Source organism: Lissotriton vulgaris, chromosome 1_1, assembly GCF_964263255.1.
Source record: "Lissotriton vulgaris chromosome 1_1, aLisVul1.2, whole genome shotgun sequence".
NCBI lineage: Eukaryota > Metazoa > Chordata > Amphibia > Caudata > Salamandridae > Lissotriton > Lissotriton vulgaris.
This window is the reverse complement of record NC_141685.1, coordinates 1,210,670,325-1,210,697,723: the sequence shown is the minus strand read 5'-3', so window position 1 is coordinate 1,210,697,723 and position 27,399 is coordinate 1,210,670,325.

The window sequence follows — 27,399 nt, the reverse complement described above, 5'->3', positions numbered from 1 at the left end:
GCTACAGAGACCTTATGTTGAATATCGTTATCAATAATTCCACACAGGCCCTGTACTGTCGCATTCTTTCTTTCCACAGTTGTCGAATGTACTACTTACTTTTCACTGACATGCATGCAGTAGTGCATGCACTTTCAAAGATTGATGGATAGGTTTGTACCCAAAGATTTGTTTATGTTCACAATAGTTTGTCTATGCTGTGCTATTTTTTCTTGTCTCCCAAAACCTTTCCCAAAAACCCCCGTACCCATCCATTTTTCAAACCCTAACCCTCTTCCCCCGGGCTGTGTGGTTTTGATTGATGTGTGACTAAATTATTATGACAGCAATAAATCCACACACTTGCTGGGGAGGATAAGGTGATAGCAACAGGCTGGTGAAGAAATCCGAGGATATATTCTTACTCTGCTTGACGAAGAACCATTGCTAATGTGAAAGAACTTCAACCGAATTAGTAGTTATACTTTACCATTTGTTAGGCTACAATGTGGCACTGCTCTACTGTACTTCTGTCACCTGCTATATTCTCAGTTGTACCGTTGAATTGCTCAGGAGGACAAACCAGATTTCATTTTCTTTTTTTTCATAGGCATGCAACTGCCACTGTGTCACACCACTAGTACCACCGCTATGAGGAAATTTTATCCGACCAAGATTGCCAACCTTATTCGGTGTTTCCCGTGGAGCCAGCCCTGGGTCTAGCCCTACTTTCAAACACAAATTACAGGTAAGATAAGCGTTTGGTGGTTTGGGGGTATAATGGAGTATTAGTACGGGAGACGAGAGACTGAAGGTAGTACTACTAAAGTCCTAGGACTCTTGGATTCACTTCACTTAGTCTGTGAGAGGCACTTAGTGTTGAAAACATTTGGGCATTTACACTTAAAGGAAGAAAATGGAACTAAACTTTCAGGAAAACAGTCAACGTTAAACCCCCACCCACCAGGCAAGCAGTAAAAAACAGGTATGCTCAGATAAAGTTTGAAAAAGTATATTTATATCCCTAACAAAATAATCTCCCGCAAGACCCTCCCTAACCCCAACGATTGTCCTTCAAAAGTCCCCAAAAACCCAACTCCCAATTCCCACCCCCCAAAAGTCTCTAAAAAAGGGGCAAGGGACACTATGGGTGGATGCTGTTAACTTTTTGGGCCAGGGCATCATGCTCCTCGCGGAGCAAGGCGAGCTCCTGCTGAAGGCGGGACACCATCAGGGTAGTGCGGCGCAGGCGTGCCTTCACTGCCTTGCAGGTGCAATGCCTGTGAGAGGCAGCTGTTGGCCTTGCTGCTCGGCGGTGGCGTTTGCCTTTGGCAGCCCGGCTCAGTCTGGGTGGACCACTGTGCTGGGTGGCAGCCCGTGGGGCCACGGAGGCCGATGCAGACGACGTTGTTGTTGTTGTCGACTGCACACTTTCCTCGTCCTCCAGGGCCACCAGCCGCCGATATTCCGCAACAGTGGCCTCGATCCTCTGTTGCCGGGCCGCTCTAGCCAGCTCCTTCCTCCTTGTTCGTTTGGAAGGAGAACCTATATGAAGAAAGAAAGACATAGTCTGTAACCAATGCTCTTTAAGATTAACTCAATCATTCAGCAGAAATTTGTGTTGCACTACAACTAGCAACTTGCAAGCGCATTACATAACTATTGAGGCCAGTATCTATCTAACCTCACACTTCTTCATCCTTGCTCTAACATTAGTGGGAGTTTAAGGAACAAATTCTACGAGCACTGTGGACTTCCATTGGAGTCGACTATGAAAGTACACCAGTCTTATTCTTCTTCTTATCTCTTGTTTTGGAAAATTGGTACGTTATTTTCTGCAAGCCGGCATAATGCCAGCGCAGTAAACTTGCACCTGAGAAAAAGAGACGCACGCCATGAGGAGTGACCTAGACTTGCGTTGCCGTTGCGTTACTGTACCCGTCCAGTACATGCAGGTGGTGAAGCTCTTACTTTTCTATTACGGGTGGCACTGAGAATACTCTGTTACAACTCAAGGGCTACTGCTTAATTAATTTAACTTTCACCCTACAGTGGAAATGAGTACTAGAAATGGAAAATTGAAGAAGATAAATAATCTGATTATCTATCACTTCACATGGGATGTTTTTGCTTATATATGGGATGACTTTAGGTGCTTTGCTTTTTATTGAGTGACCAGTGATACATCCACACATGAATGACTGAGTACTACTAAACTTATTAAGAGAGGTAGGGAGTGGCCACCATAATAACCGGATCTATGCAGTGCTTGCAATACAAACTACTGCTACTATTTATGGTAGTATTTGGACAAAATTAAAAGTTCTTTTCCTTGCCTTTCCTACACTGGAACGGACGTGCGGGTGCAGTGTTACATGCTCTTCAAAGTTACACTTAGTTCATCCACTGACCGTCTACTCTCTCTAGATCATGGGTACTCACAAACTTTCTCTCAGGGGCTACATTTACAGTGTAGTTTGGGGCCGAGGGCCGCACTGGTGGGGGCGGAGTCAGAGGGGGCGGGGCTAAAGCAAAACGATAACTTGTGACCATGAGGTTGCACACAGGTCCCTGCAGCAGATGCCCTCATCCACTGAGCCACCAGACCCAGCATTTACATACATCTCTCTCCCTCCTGCTCTCCCTCCTGCCCTCCCTCCATCTCTCTCTCCCTCCTGCCCTCCCTCTCCCTCCCCCTCTGTCATCTCACTGTGTGAGTGTCTATCTGTGTCAGCCTTCAGCCCGGGTTGAGACCGCTTCCTCAACGCGCACACACAGACAACAACACCAAAGTACTTAACAGGTCTTTAAAAGACCATTAACATATTATTGAGGCTTTGTTTGTTGTAGCGCCCCTGCTTCTCCACCCTGACAATCACTGCTTGCCCGGCCCCACAGAGCAGAGGCTTTGTTCTATTTCACCTCTTTGTGGCCTTGCATCTCCACTCTGCTCTGTGGGGGCCGGGGGAGCAGTGATTGTCAGAGTGGAGATGCAGGGGCGCTAACAGGTGAAATACAAAAAAGCCTCTGCTCTGTGGGGGCCGGGGGAGCAGTGATTGTCTGCAAGGTCTGCGCACCGCCAAGGAAGGCTTGCCGGGCCACCACCGGCCCGCGGGCCGTACTAGGAGTACCCCTGCTCTAGATACACATATGCTATCTAAGAGTCAGATAGTAGCATGATCCAGGTATATGGACACATACAGTTTCTGTGTCACCCACCCAGGCTGTTGTCCTTCCACCCATCATTGCTTCATCATTCACCCAGCCATGCATCTCATATTCTTGCCTTCCCAGCTAGTCTTCAATCTCAATAAGTAAGGAATATATAAGAGCTTACCTCTGGCCGCCACCACCACCGTCTCAACTCTCACAGCCGCCGCCGCCGCCTCCTCCCCTGAAGAATCGCCCTCCGCCTCCGTGTCGAGCACCACCACCTCCACACTGGCCCCGCCACCAGATGTTCCACCTACAAAGTACATTTAAGAATGTTAGAATAAAGCACTCACTAGTCACTAGTCTTTGGTCTAGGAATGAAGACATGTGAAAACAATGTAATTTGTGACTGTCTACGTGAAAGTTAAAAAAAATGTCCCTTTTTCCAGGGAAGGTTGTCTTGCTGCACTTTTTGGCACAACTGATGAAGGCTGTTTTTTTAGCCTTCATCAGACATTTTTCTCCACACAGACAGAAGATGGACTTCTAACAACAAGATCAAGTTGAAACCAGGTGAGAGCTCGGCTCGACCACAAGAAATGTCTTCAATTAATCGTCAGCACTAACCACTTTTCCATTATCAGTTAAACGTTTAGTTTTATTATGACTTCATTTTAATAAATGTGTTTACTTTTAATAAAGCTTTTAAACTTAAATACAATCTGTGTTTTTTGGTCCAGACTAGAGTGACTGAGCGAAAGGTTTTGCAATTTTTGCAAGCATGAGTCCAGATAGAACACTTCAAAAGACATTATGGACAATCCCAGAGGACTGCACTAAGTTGATAGAGCTATTGCTGACTAGAATCATGGGAGTTTCGCCAACCGTGCAATCTTAGTTAGCTACACAGACAGACTAATAAGAATAATCTAGTAATACCACAGGGAGTCATAGTAGAGGCAGGATAAGAATTCAGATACAGTCTACAAGAAGAGCAAAGACAATTTTGAAAAAAGTCAAATGAGGAACGCTAGGAAAAATAGGTACTAGTCTAAAATGAAAACTTACTGGGGCCAGCAGAGGAGCCCTCGCCTGCCCGATCCTGGCCCTGTTGAACAGCATCCGCCGCCTGCTGCTCCTGTGTCCTCCTCTCGCCCCTGGGGGGAGCTGACGTACAACATGAAAGAAAGAACAGAAAACATGGATGATTGTTGCTTGTCAATGTCAACCAAATCAAACATTTCAAAAGAACAATAACAAAATATTTCCGCGAAATTATATTGATTATGGTTACTTTTCATTTATTTGCGGACCTGTGACTTCGAAAGTCACGTAACTCACTAAACAAAGTACTGAAACGTTCACCTAGGACTGGCAGGCAGCAGTCCGCAGGCAAGACGCAAAGTGACAGACAAACTCCATTGTGATTTCAGTCAGATCAGTGACAACACTAACAGTTGCCTGCTACATTACCAGTCATTTAAATAGTCAAACTATCAATCCACCGCCACTATTTTTCTTATTGTCAGGGGTACAAAGGAAGGGGCAGATTTAAGCCCTTGCGGCTCTTTTGCGCCGTTCTTGCGTGACTTTTGTGATGCAGCAGCTAAACAAAAAAGGGCGCCATGGTGCGGCGTATAATATTATAACAACGTGACGCATTTGGGAGATGCATCCCGTTATAAAGCCCTGCGCCATCAGGGGGCGTTCCGGCGCAAGGGAGGGCATTCCTGCGCTGGAACACATCCTAATAGTGGCTGAGGGAAATCTACAAAACATCAATCAGTCACCTTTAGGACAATGATGCGTCACACAAACCCTGCACCTGCTTGAAGCAGACGTACGGCTTGACCCAGCATTGGGGAGATAGGGTACCCCAGAGCATTGATGGAGCTGCGCCATCGTTGCGACGCAACTCCAGCAGTAAAGCTTCGGTGACGTTTTGGGCCCATGGTGCGCCGCATTGCAAATACGGCGCACCATGTTTGGTGGTGGTAGCGGGCCGCACAATTAATGGCGCATCCCTGCTACTTTGCAGGGATGCGACGGTAATTGCAATTCTGCCCCTTAGGGGCATACTTACTTACGCGTTCTGGCGCATCTCCAGAGATGCGCCAGATCAAATGCGTCACGCAAAACTACCCTTGCGACACGGCAGATGTGCCTCATTTACAATGCGGCGCGCCCTGGCGCAAGGGTAGGCACTTGCGTGACGCATCTCGTCACGTAAGAGCGGCGCATCGCTGGAGTCACGTCGCCAACGCAATGCAACTCCAGTAATGCTCAGGGCCACCCAATACTTAACATGCTGTGTCAGTCCTTTCGCCTGCTTCGAGCAGACATAAGGAATTGAATTGACGTAGCAGCGTCGCAGAAGTGCCTGCGTTAAATCTTGTACATTTCACGCAGGCAATTTTGCGAGGCGCACAGCCGCTGGACCGCCCACCCTGCGTACTAGGAACGCACCCACTGTGGTGCAGGCCCATGGCTTTATAACGTGACGCATCTCCCTAGATGCGTCATGCTGTAAATGACTCGCAGGGATGCGGCACGTTTACGCCGCTGTTGCGTCACGCAAGGCAACGTAAACGTGGCGCAAGGGGCTTGTAAATGTAATCTGCCCCCTAGTGTCTAGCATTACGCAGTTCTGTAAAGTACACTCATACATAATAGTTACTCAGGCCAATGAGACCACGAAATAGAAAACAAATAAGCATAGTAGCAACGCCACTGAGAAGGAGAGCAGTGCACCTGAAATGCACAGAAGATTTTGAAATATAATTTAACTACAATGTAATCGTCATCAGCGGCATTATTGGCTTGCTCCATGTAAAAAACAAATATTTGCAATACAACAACACAGAGCAGGAGAAAACATCATAGTAGTGAGTGATTAAATGGCTACTACTACTCACCAAGCCCGGGGATCTCCAAGCCGAGCTGGTCCAGCAGGTCGCGCTCGCGGTCCAGGAGGTCCGTCCAGCGATGGGTGACCTGGCTGTAGGTGCGCTGGACCCCGTAGAGGTGGGATATGGCCCAGCACACCTTCTCCCACCGCTTCCGGCGCTCCCGCATGTTGTAGCCGCCGGCCGCGATCCTGCCGCCTCCCGCGATGGTCCTGGGCAGGCGGCGGGGACGAAGTAGACCAGCGCGCCCACTTCCTCCGGGCTGAAGATCTCCCGTCGCGTCACCTGCTCCCCCCTCAATCTCCCGCATGCTGTCCTGCCACTGGGTCCAGCACTACTCCCCGCCGCCGCTGCGGCCCTCAAGTGCCTGGGCAGCTTCACGGCGCCTGGCTTGACCATGGTCTGGGCAGGTAAGGTAGGAAGAAGTAGAAAATTAAGGGAAGAAGAAAAGAAAAGAGTTTAAAAAAGTAGTTTAAAAGTAAAGAAAAATAGCAGAAAAGACAAAAATATACAGCTAGGAAAAGAGAGGGATAGATAAGAAGCAAAATCGTAAAAAAAAAACTGAAAACAAGCAAAGGATGGCAAAGATACCAAGAGGATTAAACACCATGCCCAGACACAGGAAATGAATGAAAAACAAGATGGCCGGCGCCCGTTCACGAGCGCGAAAGTAAGTTCGCGCGAGATTTTCCTCGCGATCTCGTGCGAACCTCTAGATTTCCCGCGCGATCTCGTGCGAACCTCTACTCGCAATGCGCTTACTGCGCGAGATTATACATAGCGGGCGGAAACGGAAATACGTCAAGTAAACAAAATGGCCGCGCCCGTACTCGACCTTGGGGTAAATTCGCGTGTTGCGCTGCAAGCGGCTCGCGAATACTGCAAAAAAACTCGCGAAACAACAAGCCGCAAAAAAATAAAATGCTCATTCCCACGAATTGGCGGCTTCCGCGGTCGGTTTCGCACGACGCCGCGCCCCGCGAATAGCGCGAAAAAAACCGAAAAACGATTTCAGCAAAAGCAAAAGCAATGAGCAGGTGCAAAAGGTCAACCTCATGATTTGTAACGATTCTTTGTAGTGCTTCCTGAGGGGGCCCTCCAGAATTCGGTTGCCTGCTTGCAACTATTGTGTGACCCTGCTCTGACCTTAACTGTATGCCACAAAGGTCCTGATTTACAGCTAAAGGAGCAGACAAGCAGGTGCCAGGCTGGAACTTTAAATTCTTTCAGTGACACATTAATTAGCCCCTAATTCATTATTGTCAGTTGGGGCAGGGCAGGTGTTGTTAATAAACTAACCCCAAATTAATTCATGTCAGTTCAAGCAGGGCAGGTGGGCTTGCTTTTCCCCCCCATCTTCTACAGTGATGATGAACCAGAGGGTGGCATTGATGTAACAGAGGGTGGCATGGGTCAAAGAGAGGGTGCCAGTGGTAAAACAGAGGGTGCTGGGAGGCTGTGATGATGAACCAGACGTAGAAACAACATAGTCGCGACCGTTGCGAGCCGACAAGTAAGTTCGCAATTGCGAACTAGTACCAAATCCTCGCGAACTGGCAGAAACAATTGCGAACACACAAAAAAAAAAAAATTCGCGGGAATTCGCGGATTTTGCGGATTGCGAGTTCGCAAATCCGCAAAATTCGCGAACGCGAGATCCGCAAAATTCGCCCATGCTTAACATCAACCCATCCCCCCAACCATAATGGCATCATCCTGGGAGGGGGCAAAGACTGCTTAACCTATACATTAACTAACGAAATATACTTTTAGACCTGGCATCATTGGCATGGGTCTCCCTTCCACTCTACTCTTCCTGTTGTGTATGTTGGCTGGATGTAAATGTTCTGGGTGCCCTGCCACTGCTAATCAGTGCCACAGCGCTAATGCTCCTGTATACATATGATTGTTTGCTCCCTGTATATAAATGACTTTGGGAATAAGGATAACCCTAATGCCTACATATGTGTAGCGTGTTTGTTAAGGATTACTTTATATCACCCCTTACTGCCCTAGGAACCCAATAGGAACTGAGTTTAATATGTTTATGCTCAGGACATTGAGGGCCACCTTTCAGTAAGGACCGTTTATATATTACATGTTTTGAAATGCCTTTCCTGATCTGGAATAAATCAATCACCGTTCTTTAGCTCACTCCACCACCCCAGTTCAGACATGGCCACATGCAAATCAGTTTGACCCTGTGCTTCATGGGAACAGTCCAGCCCGAACTGCCAAGCCATGTCTTCCCTGGACCGGAATCAAGCTTCCCAGGACCAGTTTCTTGCATAACAGCTGTCTTCAGCCGGGCTTGCTTGACTCCAGTGGCAAAGTGAGCAAGGGACTCACGTCTGAGCATACCCAGCCAACTTAGGGCGAACAAAGAAAAACCAAAGGTGATGATGGACGGAGCGTTGACAATACACACACTCACCCCCAGTCAACTGATCTGGGTTTAATCCATCACCGTTCTTTAGCTCACTCCGCCACCCGAGTTCAGACATGGCCATATGCATATCAGTCTGACCCTGTGCCTCATGGGAACAGTCCAGCCCGAACTGCCAAGCCAAGTCTTCCCTGGACCAGAATCAAGCTTCCCAGGACCGGTTTATGGCATTACAGCCGTCTTCAGCGGGCTTTCTTGACTCCAGAGGCAAAGTGAGCAAGGGACTCACGTCTGAGCATACCCTGCCAGCTTAGGGCGAATAAAGAAAAAACAAAGGTGATGATGGACGGAGCGTTGACAATACAAACACTCACCCCCAGTCAACTGATCTGGGTTTAATCCATCACCGTTCTTTAGCTCACTCCGCCACCCCAGTTCAGACATGGCTATATGCAAATCAGTCTGACCCGGCTCCTCATGGGAACAGTCCAGCCAGAACTGCCAAGCCATGTCTTCCCTGGACTGGAATCAAGCTTCCCAGGGCCTGTTTCTGGCATTACAGCTGTCTTCAACCGGGCTTGCTTGACTCCAGTGGCAAAGTGAGCAAGGGTCTCACGTCTGAGCATACCCTGCCAACTTAGGGCGAACAAAGAAAAACCAAAGGTGATGATGGACGGAGCGTTGACAATACAAACACTCACCCCCAGTCAACTGATCTGGGTTTAATCCATCACCATTCTTTAGCTCACTCCGCCACCCCAGTTCAGACCTGGCCATATGCAAATCAGTCTGACCCTGTGCCTCATGGGAACAGTCCAGCCCGAACTGCCAACCCATCTCTTCCCTGGACCGGAATCAAGCTTCCCAGGACCAGTTTCTGGCATTACAGCCGTATTCAGCCGGGCTTGCTTGACTCCAGTGGCAAAGTGAGCAAGGGACCCTTAGTGTTGATTTGATTTGATTTGACTTTAATATTCTGAAGTGCACGATTGCCTGTGGGTGTTTTGGCGCTGTGTCCGATGCATCTAAAGATCTAGCCATACGTGCATTGTCTTAGAGGGTAAAAAGCCAAGTTTTTAAGGCTTTCCTGAATTGCAAAAGTGAGGGGCTGAATTTTCTCGTGATGGGTGAAAGATTCCAATCCTTGGCAGTCCAAAGCAGAAAACTTCTCCCTCCCCACCTCACCTGTTCGAATTTGGGCACTTGGAGAGTTTTTGAGTGGGCTGACCTCAGACTTCTAGTCGGTACATACCAATGCAGGTGGGTTCTCAGAAACTGTGGGCCATTCCCATGTAAGGCTTTATAAGCCAAACACAACAATTTAAACCTGATCCTTTTCCCCTTAGGAAGCCAGTGGAGACTGCTCAATCTATGTCCAACTAGCTCCAATCTATGAATCTTGAGCACCAGCCTTGCGGCTGCATTCTGCAGCCACTGGAGTTTTGCTATGTGTTGAATTTGTATTCCTGAATATAAGGCATTGCTATAATCTAATCTGGCCAAGGCCAGTCCCGTCACCAATGTTTTGCATGAATCTTGAGGAATGTATGGGCATACTCTTCTGATCATTTTCAATATATACCAAATGGTTGACGAAAGGTTATTCTTCTGGGCATTAAAAAATAGTTTATTATCAAAATTTACTCCCAGATTTTTAACCTTGTTCACTGGTTTTAGGCATTCACCCAGACTATCCAGCCACCATCTGGGTGCCCAGAAATCTGCCCCAGCTCCCAGTGGCATAGCCTCAGTTTGTCCCAATTTATCCCGTGGTCTACCATAAAGCCATCCTGTTTACTGTAAACACAGATCAGGGGCAGTCATTTCATAAAAAGTGGCATAGGCTGGTCACCGACCAGGACTGGGCTAATATTGATGCCCCGTTGTTACAGGACATACTAGCAAAGAGTAAACCAGAACCAACACATAATAGTAATGTAGCTGTGGATAGGCTTTGCGCCTGGATTAAGTCAGTGGCTAACATTGCAGCCCCTAAAAATGGTTTAATCTCCAGGTGGAAAAATGCGTCAAAACCCTGCTGCACAGATTCACTAAGGGCACAAAAACAAACATGTAGAAGGGCCGAAATGAAATGGAGATCCAACTACGACCAAGATCGGAAAAGAGATTATGCAGAACATTGACGGACTACAAAAAATTGCATATTAGGGAAAAAAGCAAGTACTATATTAACAAAATCAGTGAGACTAAGAACTCCAGCAGGGAGCTATTCACTACGGTTAAAAAACTGGCGAACCTTCCCGCTGCAACACAACTGTTGTTTTTGCATTTGTCACCCCGAGTGGGAAGGATAGGCTCAGACGTGAGTCCCATGCTCTCCACACCACTGGAGTCAAGCTATCCTGGCTGATGACGGCTGATAGCCAGAAACCGGTCCTAGGATGCTTGATTCCGGTCCAGGGAAGACATGGCTTGGCAGTTCGGGCTGGACTGTTCCCATGAGGCACAGGGTCAAGGCTGATTTGCATATGGCCATGTCTGAACTGGGGTGGTGTGGAGTGCAAAGAAACGATGGATTTAGGCCCAGATCCCTGTACTGGGGTAAATGTATGACATTGTTCTGCCTTCTCTCCATCAACTGTTGTTTTTGCATTTGCAACACAGATGGAAAGCAGCAAAGAGTTCTGTAACACACTTGGGCAGTTCTTTGTTGACAAAGTCACATCACTATATGAATCCTTCAAGAGTACTAATAACAAAGTCAACTCGGTATATGAATCCTCTAAGAGCACTAATAATATTAAGGACTCAGTTAAACAAAACAAAGAAGACCTGGATATTCCAAGTTTAAAATGGGATTCTGCTTTTTACCTCCCTCATCAGAACAAATCAACCTGGTAGTAAAGAAGATTAAATCTGGGGGACCAGTAAACCCTTGCCCACCCAAGGTGATGCACATATTCCCTGAAATATTAAGTGGACAATTAAGAAATGTGTTCACAGAAATAATATGGCCTAGTTACTTTCAAGACACATGGAAAATAGATTCAGTGCAACCACTCTTAAAAAATATATATCTTGGACCTAAAACAACCCAGCAGCTATCGGCCAATATCAAGAATTCCTTTTCCAGCTAAGGTATTTGAAAAATTACTTAATAATCAATTATCAGAACTTACTGCTGCAAATAACTTTCTGGACCTTTCACAATATGGATTCAGGGAGGAGCACAGAACAGAAACTGTATTAGTGCTGGCAGTAGAGGGACTCAGGATGATATTAGATGCTGGAGGTAAGGCCGCCTTGATTCTAGTGGATCTCTCGGCGGCCTTCGACACTGTGAATCATGAGTTATTACATGATTGGTTAGCGGATCTAGGGCTGCATGATTCTGCACTCTTGTTGATTGCCTCCTTTTTAATAAGATAGGCCCTTATCAGTAAAACTAGGAGAGTGTACATCTGACTCTTTTAAATCACCTTCTGGAGTGCCTCTGGGATCTTCTCTGAGCCCCATACTTTTTAATATTTATGTTGCTCCCCTGGCAGAAATCATTAGGCAATATGGGTATATGCCAGTGTCATATGCCGATGACACCCAAATAGTGGTGTCAGTTACAGATAAAGTTGAGGAAACAGCTGTGCTTTTCAATAAATGCATGACACAGGTCGGCCAATGGATGCAGTCAAACTGCCTGAAGCTAACGATGTTGAGGCTGCAGGCATTGACTGAGTCCAGAAGAGGTCACTTTGGGATGGACTCAAGCTCAGTACTGCTATGGAACCTTCTTAGAACCGGTGGGCAACTTTGACTCGGGCTGGGGGCGTCGGTTCCATAGGTATGTCTGGGAGTCCAGTTGCACAGTTAAGCAAGGCACTGGAGCTCTTCTTGTTGATTTCTTTGTGGACAGGGCCACTGTCCTCTGGTTTTCTTGGTCTTTAGGGAAGGCAGGTAGTCATGCCAGGGTTGTGGAGGTCATTGGGCCTGCAGGATGAGTAGCTTTTTAGTGCAGTGTTCTTCAAAGACTGCAGACATGATATTCTGGTGCACCACCTGAAGGACTATGGCATCTCCCACCTGGCCCTGGCCTAGCTGCACTCATACCTCACCAACCATAGACAAGCAGTCACCCTTGGGCACTACCGGTCAGCAGAGAAACCTTTGCACTCAGGTGTCCCGCTGGGATCCGCCCTCAGCCCAGTGCTATTTAATATATAAATGCCCCCCTTATAGAAAGATATCATCTTTTAATATTAAAAATCACCATCTGCTGATCATACTCCGTTAATTCTAGTGCTCGACAAGTACTCTACCAAGGCGGAAGACAGTTTCCGACTATGTCTTAAAGAATTCATTCGCTGGATGCAATGTAATACCCAAAATAATGAGATCGTATTACTAGGAAAGTCCAACACTTTCATGCCTAGTTTATAGTGGTCTAGAGATACTCCTGCCTCACCTGACACTGTATATGTATTCAAGAATCTAGGAGTGAAATTTGATGCTGTATTATCCTCTCGGCCACAAGTTCTAGCAGTGGCTGGGAAGTGCTTCCAGTTGATAAAATCTATAAAAAAGTTGCTCCTGTGCACTGTAAGAAAGACAGTGGCAGTTGCTCTAATTACACCTAGACTGGTTAACTCCAATAGCCTGTATGCAGGTACGAACAAGCGAACAAGTCATTCTTAAAAAAGTTTCAGGCAGTTCAACAAGCAGCAGCATGCCTAGTTCTTAAACTACCTTCTTGTTCTTCAGCCTCAGCAGCCCTAAAGTCTTTGCATTGGTCATCCATTGACAAAAGAGTGCTATTTAAGACTCTGGTAATCACCTTTAGAGCAGTTAGAGCATCAGGACCTAAATGTTTTGCGGCCAGATTTACACCCTATGTTACTACATGCCTCCTTAGATCCTCATCAGCAAATCTTCTAAAACCTCCACCTTTCAGGTGCAAAATATAGGGTGGGAAATCGAGGGCGGCCCTCGGGCCAAAGCCTGGAATCTACTCCCTGGCCATCTCTGACTCATGCATTCAGATCTTTGCTTCAGGAAATTCTTGAAAAACTGGATTTTTGGAGGCCCAGACACCCTGTGCTTCTTTCTCACTTATCTGATCTTCTGCATTAGGCTGCAGTATCTTCTGAGAAATATGTGTTATCCTGCATAGCGATGTGATGTTCCCTTGGAGTGATAGTTGTGCTTTACAAATAATTGATATGTAAATGTAAATGTAATGTAAATGTAATGTAAATGATACAATACAATACAAGCCAGTTGGGCTGGGCCCAAGTCAGTTGTCATCTGGAGTCTTCACTGCTGGTTTGGCTCTTCAGTCCTTCTTCAGGTCACCAGGAATCTGAGGATCAAGGTTAAGGGGTGCCCCTAAATACTCAATTTAGGGGTGTTACAGGTACTGGCAGGTAATAGCCAATGGGTTAGTTTCCTTTAGGGTGAATTCACCCTTTGTATGTCCACACCCTTTGGGGACGGAGCATAACCCTAATCGTATTCGCTAAAATCCTCACAACCAATATGGAAGATTTTCAAAGAAGGTGGGCACTTTAGCTCAGGACACCTTGGGGTGGTTCTTGCTGAGAGGGAATACACCTCCCTGCTTGATAATTTTCCAGCTGACCTTAAGACCAAAAGTGGGTCTTGGTCAGGGAGGCAGGCATCTCTGCTAGCTGGAGAGGCCCTGGCTACATAACAAAGGGAAGGAAGCCTTTGAGGCTCACTACCCTTAAATACTTTTCCGACTTGGGGGTAGGTATGAAGCACTTCAACCCAGAGAAATCTTTATTTCTGAGCACAAAGGTTCCCACCTCTGCCAGTAGTTAGGAACATGTCTGGAAGTGGCACACTGGTTCAGACCATTCTGCTACACACTAGCAGTTGGGTGGATTTTCAGGGAACACCTCTGAGCTTCCCCCTGAGTGCATTTATTAATGAATCAAACACTAGCATCAGTGTGGGCTCATATATCTGAGATGTTTGGTACCAAACAACTTGGGATTCGGTGAAGCCATCATGGAGCAGTAGAACTCGTATTGACAGGCTCCCAGCCCATGTACTCGGTATCAATTCACTATACAGGTATAATGCCTCAGTATTAGACTAATGCAAAAAGAACAATCGATGGACAGAAAGCAGTACAGTGTCATACATTCACCCCAGTACAGAGATATGGGCATAAATCCATATTTTTTTTGCCACACAATGTCATTCCAGTTTGGAACCAGCCACATGCAAATCACTCTTGACCCTGCGCCCAATAGGAACAGTCCAGCCTGAACTGCCAGGCCAGGTCCTCCCTGGACTTGAAACAAGCATCCTAGGACCGGTTTTGGGCTTTCAGCCCTCATCAGCCATGGTATCTTGACTCTAGTGCCATGGAAAGCACAGGACCCACGTCTGGGCATACCCGTCCCACTCGGGGTGACATATACATAATGAACAATTGATGAACAGAATGCAGAACAATTTTGGAAAAGGGGGTGGTGATGGACAGAGTTTCTGAATGATGCAGAATACTCTTACCCAGTCAAGAGATCAGGGCTTGATCCATCACCGTTTTTTAGCTCACTGCACCATCCAGGCTCAGAACCTGGCTACATGCAAATTAGTCTGTTCCTGTCCCAGTGCATGATGGGAACAGGCCAAACCAAACTACCAAGCCAATTCTTATACTGGGAAGGAAACAAGCTTCCGGGGACCGATTTCTGGCATTTCAGCCGTTGTCGGCCCGGATTGCTTGAATCCTGATGGTGCAATGAGCAAGGGACTCACGTCTGAGTATACCCTCCCACACATAGTGTGGACAAAATCGATTTTGGAAAAGAAGGTGGTGATGGACAGAGTTTCTGAATGATGCAGAATACTCTTACCCAGTCAAGAGATCAGGGCTTGATCCACCACCCCCTTTTCCAAAATCGATTTTGTCCACACTATGTGTGGGAGGGTATACTCAGACGTGAGTCCCTTGCTCATTGCACCATCAGGATTCAAGCAAGCCGGGCCGACGACGGCTGAAATGCCAGAAACCGGTCCCCGGGAGCTTGTTTCCTTCCCAGTATAAGAATTGGCTTGGTAGTTTGGTTTGCCCTGTTCCCATCATGAACTGGGACAGGAACAGACTAATTTGCATGTAGCCAGGTTCTGAGCTGGGATGGTGCAGTGAGCTAAAAAACGGTGATGGATCAAGCCCTGATCTCTTGACTGGGTAAGAGTATTCTGCATCATTCAGAAACTCTGTCCATCACCACCCCCTGATGAAGGGTGATGCCCTGAAAACGGTCCCAGGGTGCTTGTTTCCGGTCAATGGAGGGCCTGGCTTGGCAGTTCGGGCTGGACTGTTCCCACAAGGAACAGAGTCAAGACTGATTTGCATAGGGCTGGGTCCAAACTGGAAGCAAAACAATGATGGATTTAACCCAGATCCTTGTGACTGGAGGTGAATATTTGCATTGTCCAGCATTCTGTCCATCATTTTTTGTCTTCAGAATAGACTAAGACACTATCTGGGCATATCGACTCATGCGGGTATGCCCTCACCAAAGGTACAGTGAACCCTGCCTCAGGGCTGTACGGTCTGCTTTAGGGGTGACTTACCCATTTCTCTCATAGTGCTGGCAGACCTGGCTCACAGGGATGTGTGCCATTTCGACTCTTAAATATTAGTTGCACTAAAACATGCAGACTGCAGTGTGCATGTGTTTGATTGGGGGCTCTTAGGGTGGCATTATCATTGCTGCAGTTCTTCAAGGCCCTCTATAGTCGCAATGCCATTGGTACCACGGGTACCCTTTACAAGGGACTTATATGTGGGCCAGAGGTGTGCCAGTTGTGAAAACAAAGTTACAGATTTGGGAAAGAACACATACACTGGAACTTGATTAGCAGGGACCCAGTGTACATTTCATCAAAGTTCCATTCAGAGTCAGGCAAATGGTGTGGTAACCATGCCAAAGGAGCACTTTCCTGCAGTCACCCCTAAGGTGGCCCTAACCACTCCTAGGGCAGGGCGCCTGGTCTGTAAAATGTAGAACATGCATATTTAAGTTTGACATGTCCTGACAACTGCTGTAAGTGTACCTCTCCACAGACTCACACTAGGTTTCCTTATTACAGTCCACCAGTTCTTCAGTTTGAGAACCGATAGAGAATAGCTTCTTTCACCAAATTGTAATTTAAATCCTTTTCAGTGGTGTTAGACCTGGAATCTTTTGGCGTGTTTTCCCTGTCTTTCCGCTTTCTGGCCTCCTGTTTTTTGGTACATTGGACTTCGATTTGCTGGTTTACTGTATTTGCGCACTTCTCACGGCTGTTCAGTGTTAAAGTGCACTTGCTCCTACTGTGAATTGGGTTATGAATTGATGTTTCCATTATTGGCTTATTTGATTTACAGCTAACTCCCTAGTACAGTGCACTGTGTATTCCCAGGGACTGTAAATAAGACTGTGCTAATGGGCCTGCAGCACTTATTGTGCCACCCACACAAACAGACTTTCAAAGGGTTCTCAGACCTGTCTGCGTGCAGTTTTTACTGCCATGTTGCCCTGGTGAGTGCACCCACTAGCCAGGCATAACCTTCCCTTCTCTTACATTTAAGCTATCCCTCAGGTAGGCACAAGGTGCCCCATGGGCATGGAGCAGTGAATGTGAAAGGCAGGACATGTACTGGTGTGTGTGATATGAGCTGATAGTGAAGTACGGCCAAATGTGTTTTTCACTATGGAAAGGCTCTCTGTCCCTATAGGCATAGGAGGTCATTTGTAACATCTTACAATTATAAATTTCCATAGGGACAAGATAGAGAAATGGAATTTTGGCTTCCTGAACTCAGAATTTAAAAACATCTTTTAGTGAAGATGATTTTTATATTGTGTGTTTGTAAATGCCACTTTAGAAAGTGGGCATTTTCTTGCTCAAGCATCCTGTGTGCCTCTGCCATTTGTGTATTCACAGTCTGGGTTTGGAGTGACAAGGCAGGGGATGTGCATCCCCACTGGACAGACACAGGGAGTTCAGGTGGGTCTTGCGTTTCCTGAGTGACTCATTGCCAGGCTGAATAGACCTGGCTGCATTTAGAGTAATGGGAGGAGTTGTTGCTTGCACCTGAAGGGACTGTGTCTGCCTCTCACAAAGCTGTCTCCACCTCCTGTGGCGAACCTGGCCTGAGCAAGGTTGAACTGGTTTATGTATTGCAATGGAACTTTGTTTGTGCCATCTTAAAAGGGAAATGTGGCATAATATTGGGGTCCTGACCCCACAACTTTAGAACTCTTTTGGACTCAGAAACCTGTCAAGAAGAAGAGCTGGAGAAGCTGTGAGAAGCAACTACCAGTTTGCTGTGTGCTTTGCTGTTTTAGCCTGCAGTGGCTGATTCTGTCTTGAGCAGAGAAAGGACTGGACTAAACTTTCTGCAACTTCTTTGTTTGAGTTCCTCCAAGTTCCACCATCAACTCCGGTTCGTCAGCCGACAACCATGCTTTTGCAGTGGTGACGAAGCTGCTTGTGCAGTGACCTGCCAACAATGCGACAAGCACCGCATCACTTTGAACCACAGTCCTGGTCTTAACGATGTCACTGGATGACCATCACCAAGCTGCTGCCTGCATCTCAAACTGAGGGTACCGCACACTGCACCGCTGCACTTCACACTGCATCCCCAACACCAGCCAATGCTCCCGACTTCAACCGCACGAAGTTCGATCTGCAGCTTGTGTGGCGTCAAGGGTCCGATGACTCCTGCACTGACTTCCAGTGTCTATGAATTTTGTACAACGGTGACAACTTATGAATCATTTGCCTAATGTGGCTTCATTACAAACAGTGATAACTGTGTGAATAGGATCTCCTCTTTCTTTTCTTTTTAATCACCCTAATATCAAAACTTCCTAGGGTTAATTAATTGTCTTATGACATCATACTATCTGAGGTTATTGTGTGTTTCTTTGCAAATATACCATTCGCAGGATGTTTCCTACAGCTGGTACTTTAGATGGTGGTAACTCAAAATGACGCTGATTGATGTTATTGCGAAATGAAATCCAATTAATTTTAATAGAATACTGTCTGCAAAGATGTGATTAGCTCGAATGCATTTTTCACAATTACATTGTCACAATGATCGGTTGACAATTTGGGTACATAAATATAGACAGAATCGAATATGTGGCATTCAAATTAGGAATACAATGTAAAATATTGCTTTTATGTATTCAAACGCTGCATTTTTAAATATCAGTATGTTTTTTATGTGGGCACTTTTTTGGTGTAATTTCCTATGTATTTATGGATATATATGTGCACATGTTGTGTTTTTGGTGCACTTATACTGTTTTTGTATGTTTTTTCCTTCATGATTTACAGCCCTGAAGAAGTTCTGCTTGACAGAACGAAACGCGTTGGCTGGTTTCTAGAAATGGATAATTAAAAAGAACTTTGAACTTTTGCAATTACGATTCAGCGTCTCTATAATTGGACAGTTCAACAATTTATTTATGTCCCACGTTTGGTGGAGATTTATTTCTGAAGCGGTGCTTTTTCAATTTTGTTGAAAATTGACTTTCTTTCCAAAGCTTTGGGATATGCTCTCAGGACAGGGAGCATTTGAAAATTGCACGCTATCTTATTGAAAATCTTACATATATAAACTGGTGATATGTGGGTTGGTGCTTTGGGAAAATAAGAGTGGTCCACTGTCCAAACTTGTATAAAAAAGATTAATACATGCCGACTCTGGTTCTTCAGAGCTCATCACAAGGTCCCCGATGCCCTATGTTTCTAAAGGTACTGTTTTGAGGGCCCTCCTGACACCGTAGCTGGCCCGTGACACCGTGTGCAGCCAGAACTGTTTGGATTTGTGTGTTCAATTTTGCTTACTGATATTCCTAAGAACTATAAGGTGGATTTTTATTGTTTTCGGTCTTGTTTGCACTGATAAAATATTGGATATTTTTCTAAAACTTGTGTAGTGTCCTTTTGTAGTATTTTCACTGTATTACTGTGTGTTATGTGCAAATGCTTTACACATTGCCTCTGAGATAAACCTGACGGCTAGTGCCAAGCTGCCAAGGGGGTGAGCAAGGTTTTTTTAAGAAGTGTATCCTCCTTACCCTGACTAGAAGTAAGGGTCCTTATTTGGACAATAGTGCAAACCACTGCCAACTAGGGACCCACATTTCAAACAAATGGTAAAGTCAGATTTTAAATTGCTATTCTGAAATTGGCACTTTTAGAAAGTTGGCATTCTTCTACCTACACCAAATGTGCCTTTTTTTCAGTGTTCAGGGTCAGGGGAGTGTGAGTGACATTCTTGTGGTGTGTGTGTATTCTTTACAGACATGGGCACAAAAGGAACTTGAGTGTAAGGCATGGTGTTCTTTTCCTGAGCAGGATGCCCTGGGGTGTGTACTCAGCCTTCCAGTGCTTCAAAAGGTAGCATCAGGTCTTTTTCCACCTCCTTCTTAACTTCTAAACGTTGTCTGTGCTGCCACTAACAAATGCAGCTCACAACTAGGCCTGCCTGCCTGCCCCTTGTTACGCTATACAGTTTGGAGCTAAACCCAGGAAAGGGGAAGGTTAGGCAAAATCCCCCACAATTAAGTCTATTTTTCTAATTTGGTTTGGGATTTTTGTTGGGTTAGATTTTCACTTTACTACTGTTTGAGTACTGCATAAATACTTTACACATTGCTTTTAAGTTCAGCCTGAATGCTTGTGTGCCAAGCTACGAGAGAGGGCTATGCACAGGTTTATTTAGTGACCTTTGTCGTCCACCCTGACAAGTATTGTGTTTATCATATGACTGGGGCTTCAAACCCTCTCAGCTCATTACCCACATTCTTAGAATAATCAACAAGAATTTGGTCACTATGAAAACATGATGGAAGTCAAGCAATGAAAAACGTGAGGAGAGAAGGAAATAGGTACCCCCGTATCTATGTGAAGTATTTCCCTGTCACTTGTCCTGCTTCTAACAAATGCAAACTAAAGAATGTAGCCTGAACAGTCTCCTAACTTTTCAGGCAACATAAACTGTAAGCATGTCAAATTCCCCGTAAGACAATGCCGTTTTTCTTTGTTAACAGCAAGAGGAAATGGTTATTACATCTTTTCTCTAATGTTGCAGTAAGGTATAAATAGTTCCTGAAAGGTTAACCTCTTCATCTTGAATACTCTGTGGCCATATACAACCCGCATAGTCATCAACTATCCTGGGAGTTCACAAATTGGAATAAAAAATAACAAGTCCCAAAATGCTCATTTACAAGTCACATATTCAAGGCTGGCTTTCATCATCTTCAGCCGGATGAGTATACAGCACATTAAGCTATAGTATATTATCACAGCCTGAAACATCGTATAAATACTTATAAACAGCGTCTGCTGCATACAGTAACTTGCACTCGGTGCTAAATTGCTCCTCTTAAATGGAAGAAAATGGGAAAACTGTCATGTTTAGCTCAGTTCTGAAAATGAAAAATGCATCACGGTGGTGTGGACCTGGTCTTTAATAAGAGCAAGCTGGAAAATCACTGAAAGTTTATTGTGTTTGGGGAGGTTGCTCAACTGCTGGCTGTGCTGGAATTTGCAGCCCATTCTTTTTTGAAAATTAGTCAAATAGCGACACACATTGCTCGTGCCCCTCTTCACTGAGTGCTAGGGCCAGATCAAAACATATTTTTGGCTGGCACTATCCAATGTCTTTGTTGGTAAGTAAAAGCAGCGCTTGCTCAAAACACCTTTTACCCCCTCTTAGGAAAACAAAATTCTGCATGTGTTAACTTGGTTTGCTATGTTTTGTACTGCTGAGTATTTCTCCCATATTATTGCAGTGCAATTTTGTTGTGATGTGCTGTATTTGCTATGTGTTTTAACTGATTTGTTGTAAGGTGCCCTGTTATCTTTTAATTATGTTGTTATGCTGCTTTGTTTATGTTACTGTGCTTGGTGAGCTGGTTACTTTAGATATGTCAATAAATGGTGTTAACCTTTTCAGCCAAGACCATCACATGCCTTGTAAGCACCTTTCACAAACAATCATTTGCTATTGTCTAAGGTGGTAAAATGGTGCAGGTTTGTCTTTTCAACTGTTTGAAACACCAGACAGACTAAAACTATGGCATGGAATGTGTCTTAATTTAGGGCCTGATTATGAGTTTGACAGTCTTACTGCCATTCTGCTGCAGCGGCTGAGCCGGCGGTCTCCCACCCACTGTATTACGATGTGAACACTGGCACTGCAGCGATCTTTCTGACAGCGGTGAATGTTTTTTCATATATGTCAATGCATGTGTGTCTATTTTGACTGCACAAGTATGGGGGATTACTAATTGCTTAGCCATTCAACAGGAAGAAAACAGATTGTGCAGAAAGCTGTTATCTCTTCCTACCTCTGCTGCACATTTTATCCTTCATAACGAAATATTGCTTCCCTATATTATAGATCTAATTAGGACTTGCCCAATCATACTCTGGCTTTCGATCCAGCATAATGATCAGGTTGCTATGACCAGAGATACACTACTGGATGGTCTCAGGATAGAGGGCCACTAATTCCATTGATTGCTTATGTAAGAACTGCATACTCTAACATTGGGATGCAGTCCTTTTTTACTGATCCATCTTCCTGTATTACTGCAAGTAAAATGATGGTGGCTCATGCTTGCCACCTATTTTCGGAATCTGAGAGGCTCAGGATTTTAGAGGGAATGCTTGATTGATTGAAAAAGCTTTATTCGAGATATATTCTCATAAAAGCACAACATACATTTAAATACATCACAATTAAATATTTAAATCACATTTATACAAATACATATTTTTAAAACAGTTGTGCGGGCTTAATCAGTATAAAAATTAACACATGTTTAAAACAGGGATCAAGTCACATTTGTAGAAAGAGCCCTCCGCCTAATGGACCAGGCCCACCCCAAATACTTGGCTATACCCAGAACAATAGGCTCGTCAGTGGAGGTACAAATGATTCTCATTGCCTCAACACCACTAGATGTCCCAAGGTTCTTGCACACTGGAGCTAACCATACCCTCCTTGGGGTGGCATAGGCATTACAAACAAATAGGAAGTGGCCCTTGCTTTCATTGGCTGCCCCGCACGAAGGGCAGCACAGGGTGTTCGAACTCTTCCACCTGCCTGTTAGATATCTCAGGGGGAGGGAACCAGATCTCAACTGGAAAAATAACTTCCTATCCATAGGGACAGTTATACTGTCCCAGTACTGTTCTAACACGGGACACATTTTGATTTCCAGAAAACGACCCCCCATCGAATCAGATTTTGAACCCCTCCAGAGCCTACCATCTATCCAATCCCAATATAAAGTCTTAAGGGTATCTTTACTTGGAAAAACTTCCCACGCGGGATTGTCCCAAAGGTTAATGAGGCCAAGTTCGCCTAACATAGCCCTTGAATTTTTCAACCAAGATATTTTATGGAAGGTGTCAACTTTAATTGTTGCCAGAAACCCATCTGCATAGTGCTTGATCTCGGGGGTGGTCCAAAGACGTCTCCAATATAGGATGGGACGCAATCGAGCTCGATCACTAACAGATCTTCTACCAAGATCAAGCCTAAGCAGGATTAGTGGGGTGCTCTGGGGAAGTCCCGTAATTCCCCTGAAAAACCTGTTCTCTGCTATCTGTAGGGGAGTAAGCCTTTCGAAACCCCACAGCTCTGCCCCATATAGGGCCGACCCTATTGCCTTAGCATCATATACGGCAAGGACAGGTTTTATGGGTTTTGTTTTTGATTTTTTATGCTCCACCCGTAGTGCCCCTGAAATTTGCTGATGTTTCAAAACCGCTTTTTCTATGTGATGGGACCAACCTTGGCTATTTGCTATTTGTACCCCCAGGTAGGTAAACTCTCTAACTACCTCAAGCTCGATATTATTCAGGTATATCCTAGGACGAGGTTTGCATCCTGAGAAGGAAGCCATCAGCTTGGTCTTACCAACATTAACTTCGAGGCCATGCTCCAGGCAGAACCCATCGAAGATATTTAAGGCACGTTGTAGCCCAGAAGGGGTCTTAGACATAATTAACGTATCGTCAGCGAACATCAGGATGAGGACCCTGAGGCCCGCTAACGAAGGTGCATCTACACTAGCATCCAGCATCCTGCCAACGATTCTGTTAATAAATAATGAAAAAAGCCAGGGTGCCATTGCACAACCTTGGCGAACCCCCCGTTCGACTGGAAAGTCGACAGAAGATTGTCCATTCAGACCCCACTGGACGTTAGCGAAATTGCTCTCATGCAACCTCATGATTAGGGTGAGCAATTCTGCTGGGATACCTATTTTATTTAAAACTGTCCAAAGCTTGCTCCTAGGGACAAGGTCAAAGGCAGCCCGCAAGTCGACAAAGGCGACGTACAGGCTGCCCCTGCCAAGAAGTACCGTCCCCCACCGCAGCATAGTGAAACGAAACACCTGATCCACGGTGCTAGTAGCCCTCCGAAAACCTGCCTGGTAAGGGGAGAGGGAATTATTCTCATCCACCCAATCCATAAGTTTGTTTACCACCATCTTCCCTATCACTTTTTGGATAGTGGCAATCAAACTTATTGGCCTATAGTTAGCCGGGAGAGACCGGTCACCTTTTTTATAGATCGGTATGATAATTGCTCCCTTCCATTGTTCTGGGACTAGCACGCCTTTTGCAATGGCATTCCCCAATAGGAACACATCCCTAACCCACCTATTTTTATCATTTTTGAAAACATCCGATGGTATCCCGTCTAAACCCGGGGCCCTTCCCCCTTGTACAGAACATATTGCAAATTCAACTTCTTTGGGGGAAAACAAATTATCAGTAGGAAATACTGCTGGAATCACTTCCCCCATCACCACCTCCTTTGTCTCTGCATATTGGGGTCTAAAATAATTTACCCAGGCAGCCTCAGCGATATTATTGTCTGGTTTATTTGGGATGCCACCTCTACCCCACTTCACTATTTTCCAGAAAAGTCTGGAATCCTTAGCTCCAGAGGCCTCCTTTAATTCAGCCCAATACTTCTCATCCCATGTTTTTTTTGCCAGGGAGATGCTTGCGTTATAATGCTTCCTTGCTGCACTAATCGCAGCCCTATCCCTGGTTCTGATAGCACTACCCAAGGCTAATCTAGCTGCCCTACACTGTTGATTAAACCACCTGGCTGGTTTGGGAGGTAGTGTACAATTTGCCTTGCGTGTTCTCATAAAATGAGGTCTTAGAAGGGAAAAGAGATTGTTGTGGATGTCAGTAATTACCCTGGACCCTGGAACTATGGAACTTACTAACTCCATAGAAGCGAGAGCATTGTCCACCTCGGAACTAATGAAGTCCATGGATTCCGCGTTCGCCAACACACATGGCCATTTCAGTCGGCGCATATCATTGGCCATGTCAGGGAGTAAATCATCACTTGCCTGCAAGTTGTACTGGGCAGACATCCACCAGTTATGGGTCACACAAAGGGGGTTGTGATCACTTTCTAACCTACCCTTGATTTCCATGTTATAAACCCCCTGTCAAAGATTAAGACTACATATAAAGTAATTGTAGTAATAAATCACTACTCAACGTGGGTTCCAATATAAGATTTATTAGTCACAGATTAAACAGGTGCTCCCAGCTTGGCGGCTGTCTCTCAAAGCTAACATTCTAACACGCGTTCCCAGAAGCAGAGCGGACCATACCAAGAGGGTGGAAGGGAGGGGGGTGTGTGACGGGAAGGTCCACAGGTGAGGTTACAACACACCTTCCCCCCTAAAGGGAACAGAGAAGAAAGGATGCAGAGCTCCCCCGAGAGGGGCGGAAGGGAAAAAAACAGTGGAAGAGAATAGGGAGCAAAGAGAGAGTGATGGGTAAGAAGGAGGCGAGGAAACGGAAAGGGATGGGGAAGGAAGAGAGATAGCGGGATGCTAGGAGAGAACAGCAAAGGAAGAGGAACAGGAGAGAGAGAGAGAAGAGACCTGTGGGAAAAAAGAAAAAGAACCGATGCCAAAACAGAAACAGGATGGAACAGTGTCCTGGGCAACTTTAAACAAACGACCATGACCTTAGGGTTAACCCTGTGTAGCACAGGAGGAGGGAACTCTGGAAAAGTGGGAAATATGATCCGCTGAGTCCCACAAGAAGTCCCGACTGGTATCGCAGGGGTAAAACAATTATGCCTCCCATAGGTGCGACTGATACTTCCTATACCTGAACAACCTTACTCTCTCCACACCATTGCTCTCCCCAACGTCTCTTAAATGAGCCCCGTGTCATAGGTTGACACCGGTATGTGCCACATCACTCTATCACCTTGGGTTCCCCTAGTCTGAACGAGCCCAACAGTCTATTACCCCCCTAGGGTTCCGCATTTCTCTAAAAAGTCCATCCATCCCCTTAGGGAGGGACTATCCTGGCGGTACCACTCCTCTATTTTTTTTTCTTAGGCAGTCACTTGGGCCAGGGGACATCCCGGCATCTCCCTCTGACCCACTATGTCTATCTTATAATGTCATCCTAGGTGACTGGTCTAGGCCATTGTCTATCCTCCTTCCCTTGGCCATTACCAGGGTCCAGACCACTATCGAGTTCCTTTTCCAACGGCTCCAGATCATCAACATGAGCTTCGTCTGCTCTTAGTCTGTCCTCCTGTTCCCTCACGAGACCACCATAGAAGAACTTAGTTGTGTTTTCTGGGTCATGAAACTTGTACTTTTTCCTATTCTCATAGAGTGGACCATTTTTCCACAACAGAACCTTTAATGGGAAATCTTTTCGTATTTTCTGCATTTCCACACTCTCACTCTCCAACTTGTTACTATTGTTCCTTCGGAAATGTTTTCCTTTATTCTCACTCTTAGTTTCAAGCAAATTTGAGTCCACTTCTCTTTCCTGTTCATAATTGTCCTCATACTCCTCCATCGTTTTGGTCCAGAACTTGGACGGTGTGGTATTTTGCCACGTTTCTTTACGATTAAATTGGTTACTCTTACATTTTATCTTTTGCCGCTCCTTAGCTGTAGTACTTATGCATTCTCCCTTTCTTTCGAATACTTCTTTTTCTCCAACTCTACCTTCACTGCCTTCTCTCTCCTGTTTCTTGCGTATTTCTCTTTCATCCACCCAACCTTGGACAGACTCTCGTTTTTTCTTTCGTTTGTCCTTAGCTACTTCTTTTCCACACCCTTCATTTCTTGCTGCTCCTTCAAAAACTACCGAACCCTTTGATTGCGGCTCACGAGCCCTCTGTGCTTCACTCTTTGTTCCATGCATGCTTCTGATCTGTGCCTGCTCCTTCATGTGTTCTTTTCTTCTTCCATTACGTGAAATTCTCAATTTCTTTTGATCATTTCCCCCTTGCCTGGTGGGTCCACATTCCGTTATATGTATGGTACTCCAAGTATTATTTCCCTTGTGCATTGAATCCATAACTTTGTACCCATTTACGTTGATGTCCTCCCCTGTATATGTTTTTAGGGATATTTTGGCCTCTTTAACTTCTTCTCCATATTTTTTAGCTAATTCTCTATTCCATACACTCTTGCTTACCGAACTATGACGTGATCCTGAATCCGAGATCATATCTGTCTTTACTCCGCCTTGGAAGGTGGGACCCACTGGGTTTATTTTACTAGCATTATCTTCCTCTTTGCTCACCGTTCTTTCCTTGATCTCGTCATTCCTTTGTACCTTTACCAACGAGACTTGTTTTTCGTATTCATCCAACACACACCAAATGTCCTCATAAAAATTTCTGACTGACCCTTTCGTCAATATTTTTTCCATTTCGTGGTACCTTTTACGTCCTCCAGTTCCTAAACTGTGAAGCAATATTTCTGCCTTTTCTTCAGGTAAAAGAGATACTGTCTCTTCCTCGAAAACTGTTATGTACTTCTCAAAATATTCCTTCCACTCACCCCATTCTGCAGTGTTTTTTTTATCTCTCTCCATAAACGGCACGGGTGACGGAAAATTGTATTTCTGGCCCCACTCCATGTTAAACGCGCAGCTATA